Here is a 15,326-nt window from a genome sequence, read left to right on the forward strand (position 1 = left end):
GAATCTCCTCAAGATTTGGCATCAAATATGATGGGGAAGATTTATAATTTTAAACTTAATCACAAAAAAAATTGATATAAGTTTTTTACGATATTGTTGTCTTGAGGTAATTTATTGGACAAGACTAAAATTATGGGAGCAAAATTTTCAACAATTATTTTTGGATGCTACATGGGATTCTATTTTGAAATTGGTAAATTCATCTTCTCTCTGTGCTCGACACTCATTATTACAATTTAAAGTAGTGCATTGATCTTACTTCTCCAAAGTTTAATTGGCTAAATTCTATTCTGATATTTCCTCAAAATATGATAGATGTAAGACTGAAGAAGGTACATTGTTTCATATGTTTTGGTCATGTTCTTCTCTTTCCAGTTATTGGGAAAGTGTTTTTCAGACCTTTTCTTTAGTCCTTAACATAAATTTGACTTTTAATTCTTTCTTTGCCCTCTTTGGAATAAGTAAGCCTACTGACGTGAAGTTGTCTGGGTCATTATCCCATGTAGTTGTCTTTTTTTTTCTCTTATTACTGGGAGAGTTATGTTGATGAGATGGAAAGATGCCGTTCCCTCACACATGCCCAGTGGCTGTCTGATGCGATGGCTGACTTTGGGGAAAAAATTAGATAATCTACTACTGAAATGAAATGAATTTTAACTTTGTAGGTTTATGGGCTCCTTTTAATTATTTTCAGAATTTATAAGACTAATTGGATCCCATTTAGTGATTTGTTTTTTTTTCTTTTTACAGTAGTGGAGCATGTATGTTCAACCAACATCTTCATAAGGGTGGGGTTAAATTATTAGTATAATTATTTTCTGCCTTTTGCCTTATGTATAATAGATTATTTGTAGTGAAATGTACCAATGTAGTTACTTTAATGGATATTTACTATTATTATTACCTATTTATTATTTACTGCTAAAACTTAATAAAAATATTATTAAGAGAGTAAATGTAAATAGGCTTTATTTTTACAGAGGAGGTAGGCAAGAAAGAGAGGATATGGTTAAGGGTGAAAAGTGAAATATTCAGGAGGAACAGTAGGAGGAACTTCAACCAATGAGTGGTGAGACTATGTAACAAGCTGCAAAATGAGGTGGTGTATGTGGTTCCGGAAAAATTTGGACAGATACATAGATTGGAAGAGAATGGATGTAGGTCAATGGGACTGAGCAGAATATTAGTTTGTCACCAACTAGAGAGCCCAAAGTACCTGCTTCTTTGCCGTAGTGTACTATGGTTCTAGTCAATCACAACCTAGTCACCGGGTGACCTTCATTTTGTTTTAGATCCTAAACCCTCCACTTCCTTTTTAACCTGTCATCTTCCTTTGTGTCTCTCTGCACTGTGACACTAGTACTGTCTCCAAGTGCAGAGATGGAGAAATTATTTACCTGATTTCATATGCATACTACTCAATGGTAGAGTACACTCCAATAGTTCTTGAGAACAGAAGCTCTGTTTGTGGTAGCATGGGCCTCCTGCACAAATTAACATGGCACTGAGCAATGGACACTGAGCAATACATTTGTTGGACCACAATACACTTCTCGATTTACACATTTACATAACTTTACCAGCATCATTCAGACTCTAAGCTATTATTTACAAAAAGACAACAACTTCCATACGACCATTTGTTTGTTCCCAACCTGTTACAATGCAGCAAAATAATCCTAAGATTCTTCTGACGAAGCATTTACCATTTGAAATATTGACTCTCTTCCTAAATATACGGCTGACCTAAGTATTTCAAGTATCTTTGTTTTTGTTTGAGAATCTTCCTCTCCTTTTCATTAAGGACATGCTTGGGTGTTCATTGCTTAATCTTTTTGCACTGCAGGTCATCAATGCCAGTTACTTTGCTAATCAACCCCAAGTGTTAAAGCTCCAAAATACCACACTGTTCTTCCATATCCAGCATTATTAGTTTCTCGACAAAGATGACGGAAAAATGAAACTTTGTGAAAGCCATTTGGTTCATTTCTCACAGATTACATTATTTTCCAACTGTTCTCACATTCTTTTCCTGACCTTGGTATTTCTAATGTCATGAATAAAACTGTAATCTGGCAGATTTCCAGTCCAACCCAGCACAAAAATGGCTCCCACATTTCTAAACGTTGACCCAGACAAACAAACAGTGAACTCGACATTCAGTGCTTGTTGCAAATGGAGAGTTCAATAATAATAAACAGGCCTATTGTAGAAATATGCTGACTTGAAGCAAAAGTACTTATGTACTTTTAAGATGGGACATGCACTACTTCTTTGACATGAGAAACTTTTTCTCATTTTTGTCCATGTCACATTCTTATTGAAGATTTAATCTTTGCCTCTAGAATACTGATTTGTAATGTGGAACAAAATCTCTTGTTGCATTTATTTTATTTAATATTAATATTTGATTCTTCAAATGAGCAGGATGAAATATGATTTAGTGATATGAAACAAACTAAGAATTTTTTACTTGCAGAGGATTTGAAACCCCACCCCAGAATAAATCATTGACACAGATTAACAAGAATTTTCTTGAAGAATAAGATTCAGGGATGTAGTGAGTGAATAATTTCTATTCTTGAATATTTAGGGTGGCAGTCACATTCAAATGTAATTTAGCAGGGCTGATAACTGAAAGATGGAGAGCTACATTTAGGGATTGCTGAAAGCCAGAATTGTGAGAATAAAGGTAGCGTGAGCAATCAGTAAAGAGGCCCCAACAATTCAAAAAATGGAAAATGAAATTTTACCAGAAAAATAGGGGTGGTTGCTATTCATAGTTTTGGTGCGGTATTTAGTGCTCTTGCTCCTTCTACCTTTTATATACATTATAAGTAATGTATATACTTATAATATTAAGTATGCTCTGAAGGTGTGAATTTACAAATTCACTGTTCACCCACATGTAAATCAATTGATGAAATTTTCCTGAATAAAATTAATGGGCATTAAATAGCATCTTATTTTTCAAATCAAACAATCCTCATATTTTATATATCATGCTGTGTTTTTACTGTATTAATTCAGTGGAGGAATCCTACTGGCTTGTAATAATGAGGCAATTCTAGCTTAAATCATGGGAGACTTAGGCACTTGGTTGGCTTCCAGCAAATAGGAGTAACAAACTTGAATTTCTAACCAGAGATCAATTCTGATGAATGAGCATGTGTTAGTAGAATTGAACAGGGTAAACTAATTAAGACCTTTAAATGGAATTTCATCCATAGTCTGTAGCATAACTGGACAATGTTGATATGCCTGTGTTATTTCAATTTATGGAATCTAATCATTTGCCTTCAATAAAATGAATTTAATACAGAATTCATTCTGACTTCTAACAGGAGACAGATTTCTCGATACCTCAACGTGACCATTTTCTCTAATCAGGTTGACTTGACCAAGAGTTTATACTTTGGAGAATCTGGGCGCTTTAAAGATGAAGTGAATTTTGCTTCAATGTTCCGATGAAACTTTATTAGATCACACATGACCAGCATAATGAGACTGTATTTAAGAACCCATTCTTTATGAAAATAATGCGCACTCTCTCATGGCGAACCGGCCATGCGTGTAACACCACGTGGCAAGGCAGCCATGGGAAGATGGCACTGTCAGGGTTTTCTCCTTGCCTCAAGTCTCCAACCCAGTGCATGCCTGGGGCAGTGATTATGACATCACAATGCACAAGGTGAGTGAGCTCATGTTGCCCTTAAAAGAGCGGGCGCTGAATTTGAATAAAAACAGTAATTAACGACTTTCAATGAAGTGGCTTAGTCTTTCTTGGCTGTGTCCAGCCCTACTTTGGTGACACAGTTGAGCCCAGATACCTCTATGGTCACAAGAACATGGATCCAGGCGAGATCAACGCCTTTGCCATCAAACTGCCCCCCTTCTGGACCCATCACCTGAATACATGGTTTGGGCAGGCAGAGGCACACTTTCAACTGAGGAACATTTCAGCAGATGCCACGATGTTCTACCATGTCGAGAGCGTGCTGGACAAAGAAAGAGGAGCCAGGGTGGACGATCTAATACACAACCCACAAGAACATGCTCCTTGGCACTTTCGGGCTCTCCCCTCAGCAGCGTGCCTCCAGGCTCCAGCACCTCGATGGGCTTGGGGACTGCACACCATCAGCCCTAATGTACAAGGAGTTGGTACTAGCGGAGGATCACAAACCTTGTTTCCTATTCCATCAGATCTTCCTCAAGCAGATGCCCAGGACAGCCAACTAGACCTGGCAGATGAGGACTTCACAGATCCTTGCCAAGTCGCAGCACAAGCGGACACCCTCTGGCGCAACAAGAGAATGAAGCAGCCCTCAGTCAGATTGCATGACCAAGAGCCAGCTGGCCTCAAAACTCCCCCAAGCACAAGCTGGAGGTGCGCCATTCCACCTAGTGCTTATACCATCAGTGCTGGGGAGTGCAAGCTTGTAAGTGTTGACAACTGTGTGACTACCAGGGGAAATGACCCAGCCAGTCACTGTTGATGGCTGCGACAGCTGGGTACGTGGATAGCCTCCTTCACATTACCGACAATTCCACCGGCCGACGTTTCCTGGTGGACACAGGAGTGGAGCTGAGCATCCTGCCCCCCACTGCCCTCAAGACACGCTCCTGATCTCTTGGTCCCACCCTGCGGGCAGCCAACAGTTCCACCATCAAGACTTTTGGTACCCGCAGGGTGCAGATCCACATCGGGAAAGAGGAATTCCGCTGGAAGTTCGTGTTAGCCTCAGTGGGTATTGCGTTGTTAGGGGCTGACTTCCTGAGGGCACACGGACTGTTGGTCGACATGAAGGGCAATAGACTGGTCAATACTCACACCTTCTATTCGGTATGCCTGGATGCCACGAACGCCTGCAGGCCTGAGATTGCCGCCATCACCACTTCCAGGGATGAGTATTCGAGCATACTCCATGAGTTCCCCGTCATCCTTCAACCACGATTCAGCGCCACCTTATCCCAGCATGGGGTCTACCACCGTATCTCTATGCAGGGCCCCCCGCTGCATGCCAAGCCCAGATGACTTCCACCTGAGAAGCTGCAACTGGCAAAGGAGGAGTTTTCCCGGCTGCAGGAGTTAGGGATAGTCCATTGCTTGGACAGCACCTGGGCATCATCTCTCCACACGGTCCCCAAATCCTCCGGGGGCTGGAGTCCCTACGGCGATTACCGCCATTTAAATGACGCGACCACACCGGACAGGTATCCCGTTCCACACATTCAAGACTTCTCGGCCAATCTCCACGGCACGCAAGTCTTCTCCAAGACTGATCTGGTGCAGGGGTATCATCAGATCCCGGTCCACCCCGAGGACATCGGCAAAATAATGATCATCACCCACTTTGGCCTCTTTTGAATTCCTGCGTATGCCTTTCGGCCTCAAAAACACGGCTCAGACTTTTCAGTGCCTCATGGACACAGTGGGTTGGGACTTTGTGTTTATTTTCCCGGATGATATTCTTATCGCCTGCCGCAACTGCAAAGAGCAAAGAGTACCCCGTTTTTCCAAGTGGCAGAGTTTGGCCTCACAGTCAACGTGCCCAAGTGTCAGTTCGGCAGGCAGACACTGCAGTTTCTGGGGCACACCATCTTGGCAGCAAGTGCTGCCCCGGCGCCACAGAAGGTCACGGTTGTCCAGCAGTTCCCCAAGCCAACCACACTCAAGGGCTTACAGGAGTTCATGGGGATGATGAATTTTTATCATCGGTTCATTCCCGGCGCTGCCCGCATCATGCGACAGCTGTTCATGTTGATCGCCACTAAGGAGAAAGTCCTACCTGGTCGGAGGAGGAAGAGACCACTTATGCTGCAACAAAGGAGGCCCTCGCCAACTCAACTCTATTGGTGCGCCCACAGCCGGAGGCACAAATGGTGCTCTCGATGGATGCCTCAGTCACGGTGGTAGGGGAATACTCAAGCAGTGGCTCAACAGTCAGTGGCACCCGCTAGCCTTCTTTAGCAAACAGATATGTCTGCCAGAGCTCAAGTACGGTGCTTTCGACTGGGAGCACCTGGTGCTGTACCTGGCCATCTGACACTTTCGATACTTTCTGGAGGGCAGGCCCTTCACGGTGTTCATGGACCACAAGCCCCTCACACAGGCACTCGCGATGGCCAAAGATCTGTGGTCGGCTTGCCAGCAACGCCACCTCTCCTACGTGTCGGAGTTCACCACCGACATCCGGCACAGGGCAGGCAAAGACAACATCATGGCAGATGTGCTCTCTCATCCAGCGACCAAAGCTCTCGCCCCCGGCCTTGACTACACACAGTTAGCACAGGCCCAGAAGCTGGACACAGAGATGCAGGCTCTGGCCTCGAGCTCTAGCACTTTCAGTTGCCCAACAGCCCGGACATGCTGCTCTGCGATGTTTCCACCAGCTCGCCATGTCCGGTTGTCCCACCACAGTGGAGGTCGAGGGTTTTCAGCTTAGTCCATGACCTAGCCCACTCCTCAGTGAAGAATTCGGTGTGAATGGTGGCAGAGCGGTTTGTGTGGCACAGGCTCAAAAAGGAGGTGGCTGAGATGGCGAGGAACTGCACCAGGTGCCAGGCCTCCAAGGTCCACTGGCATATGCAGGCCCAAATCCAGAAATTTGTCCCGGCGGTGTACATCCACGTTGAAGTCGTAGGCCCCCTGCCAGTGTCCAGAGAAATGCACTACCTTCTCACAATAGTCAATCGGAGCACAAGATGGCTGGAGGCCGTTCCCATCAAAGAGGCTTCCACCGAGACGTGCACCAGGAATCTAGTCAGTCATTGGATCGCTAGGCTCGGAGTCCCAGTGCACATCACTATTGACAGGGGTGCCCAGTTCATCTCCGTGCTCTGGGCTCAGCTGGCGAGCCCCCTGGGGGTTAAACTCCACCACACCACAGCCTACCACCCACAAGCAAATGGTTTGATGGAGAAGTTTCATCATCATATGAAATCCTCCCTCATGGCTCATCTCACCAGCCCAGGCTAGGTAGACAAACTGCCCTGGGTCCTCCTCGGCATCAGAACAGCACCCAAGGAGGACCTACAGGCATCTTCTGCAGAACTGGTCTACGGTGTGCTGCTATCACTGCCTGGTGAGTACTTTGGCCCGGAGCCCAATGTCACGTCCGAGTACATGACCCTTTTGTCAGATCTCCATAAGAAACTATCCTTGCTAGCCCCCCCCCCCCCCCACCTCCCTCGCATCATAGCGTCCAGCCGACACATCGTCCCAAAGAGCTGGACTCGGCAGAATTCATATTTGTTCAGTGCAGCCAACATACAGCACCTTTACAACTCCCGTACAAAGGTCCATACAAGGTCCACCAGCAGTCTGGCAGGACTTTCACTTTGGACATGGGGGTAAAGATAAACTTTTCACTGTGGACCGTTTGAAGGCGACACACTTGGACCCATCACAGCCAGTGCAGACGGCCATGCCCAAACTCCGGGGCCGCCCGTTCAAGCAGTGGGACGCATAGCTGATTCTGGAGGGGGGGGGTTGTGTGGTGGTGTACTTTCTCATGGCGAACCGGCCCCATGTGTAACACCACATGACGGGCAGCCATGGGAAGATGGCACTGTCAGGGTTTTATCCCTGCCTTAAGTCTCCTGCCCAGCACGCTCCTGGGGCAGCGATTATGACATCACAATGCACGAAGTGACTGAGCTCATGCTGCCCTTAAAAGAGCGGGCGCTGAATTTGAATAAAAACAGTCATTAACGACTTTCAATATGGTGGCTGAGTCCAGCACTACAGTATTAAAATTTTTCTTAATACATTTAAGACTTCTGACTAATTTGATTTTAATAACACAACTGAGTTTTCAAAAGAATTAGTTCTTTTATCCAGAAAAAAATCATTTCTAAATAATGAAAATAACATAATCAACTCTAATAAGTTAATAGACTGCAGAAATGTTTGACAATAATGATTTTATTGTCATATAGATACCAGTGGTTCTCAACCTTTTTCTTCCCGCTCACATACCACTTTAAGTAATTCCTATGCCATAAATGCTCTGTAATTAGTAAGGAATTGCTTAAGGTCGTATGTGAGCAGGAAGAGAAGGCTGGCTAGACCCAATTGTTATTGCATTATCTTGCTGGATAAAAATTTCCTTTGGAGTTATGAAACCATGCACATAACGAGTCAATGAAGTACAATTAAAACAGTGGTTTTCAAACTTTTTCTTCCCACCCACATATCACCTTAAGCAATCCTTTACTACTCACAGAGCACCTATGGCATAGGGAATGTGTAAAATGGGATGTGAGTGGAGAGAAGGTTGAGAGCCACTGGATTATACACTATAAATATGTACTGAAATTCTAACTTGTTACAGCTGAACAGTTTCTTTGTAGCGAAAAAATACAATTAATCAATATTCAATTTCCATATTGCAAGAAAAAAATGGCTTTACGATAGTGCAGAAGAGTCTCCACTTAGTGTAGCAATGGGAAGTTCAGTAGCCTGATAGATGTTGGGAAGAAACTGTTCTTGAAAGTAGAGGTGCTGGTCTGCAGTCTCCTCTGTATTCCTGTGCACTTGAATGACCAAACCTGGCTATAATGCAATGAGTCAGTATACTTTCCATACTGCATCTATAAAAGTTTGACAGAGTATTCAAAGAAAAATCTTCTTTGACTTCTTAGAAAGTAACTGCATTGGTGTGCTTTCTTCACATTTACCTCAATATGCTGTGTCCTGCAGAGGTCTTCTTCTACATTGTAATGTGTTCAGTTCTGGTCACCTCATTTTAGGAAGGATGTGGCAGCTATGGAGAGGATGCAGTGGAGATTAACAGGATGTTGCCTTGATTAGAAAATAAGTTTTATGAAGCAATGTGAGCAGAACTCAAAATTTTCTTGTTGGAGTGAGGAAAGGATGAGAGGAGACTTAATAGAGATCTACAAGATTCTGAAAGGGATAAATAAGGTGGACAGCCAGTGCCTTTTTCAAAGGGCTGGAGTAGCAAATACCAGTGGGCATCTGTACAAAGTGAGGGGAGGAAAGTTTAGGAGCTAATTTTCTTACATAGAGTTCCAGGTGCCTGAATGCCTTGCCAGGTGTGGTGGTGGAGGCTGAAAGATTAGGGGCATTTAAGAGACTTAGACAGGCATATGGGTGAAAGAAAAATAGAGGGTTACGCGGTAGGAAGGATTTTGTTTGTGGTAGGAATATATAGGTCGACAGCAAATCAAGGGCCAAATGACCTGTATTGTGCTGTAATGTTTTACATTCTAAATACATTGACACCTAGAAACATGAAGGTACTAGCCCTCTCCATCTCTGTTCCATCAATGCAGAGAGGTGTATGATCCCTCAGCTTCCACTTTATAATTTTTCAGTTATCTGGCCAAAAATAGTGGAACTGACAGTAAATTTGAAGATTGCATTGGAGCCAAACTTGGTTACTCAGTCATGAGTGCAAAATAAAAAGAGATGGGGACAAAACATACAGCTTTGAGATGATCTAACACAGAATGGAGGGCCAGTGAGCTGGCATTTGCCATTGACTTGTTGTGATGACAGGCAAATTGAAGTGGATCCAGGAGTTGATCTCAAAAGATATTAGCATTGCAGACCTAAGAACCACTGACCAAAAGTGATTGTCAGGTCACCTTGCTCTTTTTGGGCCGATATAATGGAGCAGGTGGGGACTTCTAACCATTGTAATGAGAAGTTTGAAAAGGTTCACAAAAAGCTCCAAATTGCTGGTTTACACATGTTTTAAGGAAACGGCTACATTTACTGTCGAGGCCAGATGCTTTTTTTGTGGATTTACCTGCCAGAAGGTTCTGGTCATGGCAGCCTCACAGACTGGAAGCACAGTTAATGATTCTGTCTTGTTTTGCCTGACAGGATGGATGTACTGGCATACAAGTCCTACCACAGCTGCTGAGTGCCCATCTGAGACTCCAACTTTGCCAGAATTTTCTTTTTACATGAGTAATAGCCTGGAATTGTTCATGCTACACTTAACAAGGCAATTTTTTTTTTGGCGGGGGAGGGGTGCTCTACGCCTTGCAGATTATGGGAAGGTTATATTGTGTGATTTAAAGAAGATTGAGTAGGTGATAGTTCGCCAGATTGGATTTACCTTGTGCTTTTGTGAACAATTGTAACTCTGGCTTGATAATAAAAGAGAGATATTTGCTGGGTTATGAGGTTACAGATTGTGTACATTTCCACTGCTGCTGATGGATGCCCAATTTGAAGTCATTAGAATTGGTAGGATAGCTTAATCAAGAGTATCCTTGGTGAGAATATGGGACTTTGAGTCCAAATAGTCTGTGTGGTGGTTATGTCTGCCAGTTCTTTCTTGGATGGATGCATCTAGAAGGTTAAGTTGGTTTATCCTGCATTCTTGTGTCTTTGTGATTTGCTGCAAATCCACTGTGTCCTTCAGGATTCAGCTGTCTTGATTCATGATGATGCTGCCAAAGTAATTTTGATGATGGATCCCCACCTTCTTTGGCCTTGCCACTGAGGAGGTCAAAAGATGATAGTCAGGAAGTAGCTTCTCAGCTCGTGTTTGACCTGATGCTATGAGAATTTATAGGTCTGGAGTTAATGTTGAGAATCTCAAGGACAAGGACTACTCTCTCCTGCTTGCATACCTCTACGCTGGTGGGTCTGTTCTTTCACTAGGAACAGGAACTACCCAGAGATGGTAATGACAATGGTGAAATTTGATAATTCTATGAAAGGTATCAATATGCTATGAATGAATTAGATTGTTGTTTGGTTTACTTCTGGGAAAGTGAGTGGAGTTTAATGTTTGGTAGGAGAGAGACAGAACTATTTAAAAAGTCTGCATGTTTTTCATAAGACCCTACCCTAATAGCAATTTTGTAAATTAAGCTAAAACTTTCAAAGCTGAGATTTCATTGTTTTTATCATTTATTTTAAAAAACATTCTCATTAACATGTGAATAGATTTTTAATTAAAGAAAATATCCTTATAATTTTCAATGCATTAAAATACGATTACCACTTGTTCTCTTTGACTGGAACTGCAAAGTTTTAAGATTTTCTTTAGGACCCAACAATCATTTTATGACCCAATGGAACAAACAATAAGGTATCCTGCACTGACATCTATATTTTGCATTAAAAATAATTCTAGGTACTTTTTAATGCTAACTGGTACAGTAGATTGAAATGAAAAATAGATTAAGCCATTGTGTGCTCAACATAGATATTGACGTGCTACATGTAGGTACAAAAACACTTATAAATGTGCATTGCCTGCACTGTAAATCTCAAGACTAAATTTCTAATTGCACTCTTGCTGAATAATGGTGGTTAAATCCACAAGAGCCCAGGGCAAAATGTTCATGACAGGCTATGCCAAGAAAAAATCACCACAAAATTGCTGAAAGACTGTGAAATAGCCCAGTTCATGTCCCTGCTCTTAGCTGGTTGTCAAAATTGTTCAAGCCCATTGGATACCAAAAATGTTTGAGACCTATTTGAAAATGATAAATCTTGAAATGTAGAAAAGCCTTAACATTTAAGAAAAAGTTCAATTTAATCATCAGAAACAGTAATAAATTAAATCCAACATATTTTTCATTTTCATTAATTTTCACCAGCTAGGTTCCCTCACTGAAAGCAATGGAAGACCCTCTGGAACAAGTCTAATTTGCTGCATACTGTCAAAGGTGCTGAGAATTACCTGCCACTGCATTCTGTGAGGAATCCCACATCAGAGTACAGTTGGCAAACAGGTGTCAGCAAGTTTGAGACATCTGTGTTTGTATACACATACTCAGAAATCCCAAACCCACTGGAATCCTTACTACTGCAGAACTGTCAACATTTTCTGAAAACCTGGCTCTGCCAACCATTTCTTGTGCCTATATTTGGCAAATATCAGGACACATCGCACTACTTTCACAAACAGCTATTCATATGGTTGCCAATCTTCCTTGCAATTGTATCTAAAAATCCTTTCGCACGGAATTATGTTCAGAATTCTTAAAAGTTATCTAAATTTGTTCAATTTAGTTAACTCGCTCATTTTGTTTTATTGTGGTGGCAAAATTTGAGATACATGGAAGATTCTGTTCCTCTGGTTTGAAACAAATTATAATTAATATTTGAGCTATTCAAGTGCATGGCTGATAGTTATGTCAACCAATCAGTGTTAAACAACCTGAAGAATGAAACCTATTATCTTCTAGCAATCAGAAAGAATTGATTCTCTATTTCAAAGATTTTTACCTCTGACATTTCACTGTTTAATGATTGAGGGTGAAATTCATTATGAAAAGATAGGATTGACAACAATTTTTTTTTCCCCTTGATTTGTAAGTCGAATGGCAAATTAAATCAAATTAAATTGTCTGAAGGAATATTGAGAATGAAATTTGCCTTTCACTACTTCCGAGGGCAGTCTGCATCCTCATCTTGGATACAGACGGCTCTTTTACTGTGGCTTATTCATACATTTGTGATGGTTCTAAGTTGGTTTCAAAGCGCATGTTGAATAGGAAAAGCTGAAAATAGATGAATGTTTAAACCTAAAACCTGAATCTAGCATTTCAGTAAGTGGTATGTTCTTGAGTTATCGTAGAAGAATTTATCTGTCTTTTTGAATGTAGCTCTGTTATTATAATTAATGTTGACTTCGTCAAACCATTACGATAAGGTGTAAGCTGGTGAGTTAGAAAATGGCTAAACATGGTAGATTTAGACTGAATTTGCAGAATAAGTTTGAATTGCAAGTATAAGTGTATGGAAAACAATATTGACTTGGAAGCCATTAAATGTTTTGGTAAATGACCCATTTTGGTGATTTATAAAAAAAAACTTTCCAGAATTAGTTTAAAAAAATCTCTTGTCTTACTTTCCATGCTTATTGAATCCTGTAAATAAGAGTGAGATGATTAGCAACAATTGAAAGAAAAGTGTTTCATATCAACAAATTTTAACAAGATTTCAGTCAACCTTTTGTGTCTGGATCCTTTATTAAGGTAAAGTAGGTAAAATAACAAACGCCAAAGGGGAATGATGCTGGGGGAGGGGCCCAGAGTGATTGGACTGAAGGTGTGAGAGGTAGAAAGACAGGTAGAGGGGGACATCATAAGGAAATGGGGGAGGGAGTTGGGGAGAGGGAAAGAAAAATAATAAGTACAGGAATAGATAAATGAAAAGAGATATAAACATTGGAATCAAGTGAGAATGGAAGTTACCTAAAATTAGAAAAATCAATGTTCATGCCATTAGGATGAAGGATGTCCAGGAAGGATGTGATGTGTTGTTCCTTAAGTTTATGTTCAGCATCAGCCGGACAATGGAAGAAACTGAGGAGAGACATGAAAATGAAGAAATGAATGGGGTGGTTGAAATGGATGGCTACGGAAAGCTAAAATTTAAAACCACTAACAGAGCATAGGTATTGAGTGAAGCAGTCACCCAATCTGTGTTTGGTCTTATTGATGTAGAGGAGGCTACAGCAGGTACACTGAATTAGGTTGGATGATGTGCATGTAAAACTCTCAAGCGCCTGCAAGCTCACACCAAGACACAAGAACAATTTGTCCGTGAATTACTCTTTGCAGATGATGCCGCTTTAGTTGCCCATTCAGAGCCAGCTCTACAGCGCTTAACGTCCTGTTTTGCGGAAACTGCCAAAATGTTTGGCCTGGAAGTCAGCCTGAAGAAAACTGAGGTCCTCCATCAGCCAGCTCCCCACCATGACTACTAGCCCCCCCCACATCTCCATCGGGCACACAAAACTCAAAACGGTCAACCAGTTTACCTATCTCGGCTGCATCATTTCATCAGATGCAAGGATCGACAATGAGATAGACAACAGACTCACCAAGGCAAATAGCACCTTTGGAAGACTACACAAAAGAGTCTGGAAAAACAACCAACTGAAAAACCTCACAAAGATTAGTGTATACAGAGCCGTTGTCATACCCACACTCCTTTTCGGCTCCGAATCATGGGTCCTCTACCGGCATCACCTACGGCTCCTAGAACGCTTCCACCAGCATTGTCACCGCTCCATCCTCAACATTCATTGGAGGGACTTCATCTCCAACATCGAAGTACTCGAGATGGCAGAGGCCGATAGCATCGAATCCACGCTGCTGAAGATCAAACTGCGCTGGGTAGGTCACGTCTCCAGAATGGATGACCATCGCCTTCCCAAGATCATGTTATATGGCGAGCTCTCCACTGGCCACCGAGACAGAGGTGCACCAAAGAAGAGGTACAAGGACTGCCTAAAGAAAGCTCTTGGTGCCTGCCATATTGACCATCGCCAGTGGGCTGATATCGTCTCAAACCGTGCATCTTGGTGCCTCACATTTCGGCGGGCAGCAACCTCCTTTGAAGAAGACTGCAGAGCCCACCTCACTGTAAAAAGACAAAGGAGGAAAAACCCAACACCAACCCCAACCAAACAATTTTTCCTTGCAATCGCTGCAACTGTGTCTGCCTGTCCCACATCGGACTTGTCAGCCACAAACGAGCCTGCAGCTGATGTGGACATTACACCTCCATAAATCTTCGTCCACGAAGCCAAGCCAAAGAAGAAAACTCTGCCTCATCAGGAAGGACTGTTTGTGGCTCTGGATGGAGGTGAGGGATGAGATGTTGGATAAGTTTTGCAGTTACAGCAGGAAGTGCCTAAGAGGATGAAGAGTGGGTGGCAAGGGAAATAGTGGACTAGGGAGACATGGAGATATATTCACTTTAAAAAAAAAAGTAGATAGGGATTGCAATGGATAAATATTGGGATAATTCGATAAGATTAGTGGGTTATATGCATACACACATTTAAAAACAGATCTTATTTGAAAGACTGAACATTGCAGGATCTTTGGAGACTTTTATCCACATTTCACAAATAGGTGCCAATTGAAATGATGTCATGAAATTAAAGACCATTGTTTGGAATTGGAAGCAGGCTGGATGGTTGGATAACTACAAGGCTTCTGACTGTTCTGCAAAGTGCTCACAGAAAGATCATTCCTAGGTTTTGTTTATCTAAGACAACAACTTGACCAAGATAGGAGAAATCCTGTCTGATGTTTCTCTTGGAATAAGTGGAACAGAAATAAACTCTGTGATAGCCTGAAAGAAAGAGGTTACCACCTGGAAAACCCTGATGGAGCAAGTTTCATCAGTGAGACATTGAGGTGACTAATGGTGGTACCTCAGTTATAGACATCCTGGAACAACAAATCTCTCTCTGCAAACCCTACAAGAACCTTTCTGAGCAGTAAATATTTACCTTTCGAGCACCAAAGCCTGGTGAACTTTATACATGTTAAATTCTGTACACAGTATAAGAATTGCCTGCATCCAGAGA

At 42.2% G+C, this 15,326-nt stretch overlaps 1 long non-coding RNA gene across 4 annotated transcripts in view; it reads left to right on the top strand.

Annotated features, from left to right (window-relative positions):
* Positions 1-3,767: 3,767 nt before the first annotated feature.
* The window catches only part of LOC138757603 (uncharacterized), a 57,182-nt gene continuing 45,623 nt past the window's right edge, over positions 3,768-15,326 (top strand). For all 4 annotated transcript variants that reach the window (XR_011353726.1, XR_011353729.1, XR_011353730.1 and 1 more), the window contains exon 1: positions 3,768-7,085. This is a non-coding gene — a long non-coding RNA (uncharacterized lncRNA). The remainder of the gene's footprint in view (positions 7,086-15,326) is intronic.

Source organism: Narcine bancroftii, chromosome 3, assembly GCF_036971445.1.
Source record: "Narcine bancroftii isolate sNarBan1 chromosome 3, sNarBan1.hap1, whole genome shotgun sequence".
Taxonomy (NCBI): Eukaryota; Metazoa; Chordata; class Chondrichthyes; order Torpediniformes; family Narcinidae; genus Narcine; species Narcine bancroftii.